We start from the raw sequence: 1,006 nt of genomic DNA on the forward strand, positions 1-1,006 counted from the left end.
AGACTTCAAATTTTGGGTGATCATATCTGTAGAAACCTGAACTGGAACAAGCTTGTTACTGAACGTCTCAAATAAGTAAGTTCATCTGATTTTGTTCTTCGTATAACTGCCTATCTTGGAAACAGGCGAATGAACCTCCTGACATATTTCGCATATTTTCTCTTAATGTCTTTTTGAATAATATTTCTGTGGTAACTCGTCACTTACACGGAAAGTATTAATTGCACAAAAGCGGGCAGTATGAATAATATTTATGCAGCCATGGGCGTCATGTAGGTAGGTACCTATTCAGGGAACAAGGCATTTTAACTGAATCGTCGCAATGAATATATTCGCTAATGAAATTCGTCATAATAATCTATTAGAATTTGAGAAGATCAGTACTCGAAATACCCACATCTAGAGAGAAAAATGACCTTTATTAACCACTAGCTGAACTGTCAGCGGCTCAACTCAGGCGTTCCATAGCAACAAAAGAATTTCATCATTTGCCTCGTAACATAAAATGTCTGTCAGGTAGCGAAGAAGGCCACGCGGGATTAGCCGAGCGGTCTATGGTGCTGCAGTCATGGACTGTGCGGCTGATCCCGGCGGAGGTTCGAGTCCTCCCTCGGGCATGGGTGTGTGTGTTTGTCCTTAAGGAGAATTTAGGTTAAGTAGTAGCCGGCCGATGTGGCCATGCGGTTCTAGGCGCTTCAGTCTGGAACCGCGCGACCGCTACGGTCGCAGGTTCGAATCCTGCCTCGGGCACGAATGTGTGTGATGTCCTTAGGTTAGTTAGGTTTAAGTAGTTCTAAGTTCTTGGGGACTGATGACCTCAGAAGTTAAGTCCCATAGTGATCAGAGCCATTTGAACTATAAATAGAAGAATGACATGTAATGGTTAGGTCTAGGGGTAGGGGTATGGTCTTCGGTTATTAATGAAACCGTTCTCGGTCTCAGATTCTAATCCCTCCACTGCTGAATATCTGAATAAAAATTATCATCCGTGATGGCTGAAGACATA

This window comes from Schistocerca serialis, chromosome 5, assembly GCF_023864345.2.
Source record: "Schistocerca serialis cubense isolate TAMUIC-IGC-003099 chromosome 5, iqSchSeri2.2, whole genome shotgun sequence".
Classification (NCBI taxonomy): domain Eukaryota; kingdom Metazoa; phylum Arthropoda; class Insecta; order Orthoptera; family Acrididae; genus Schistocerca; species Schistocerca serialis.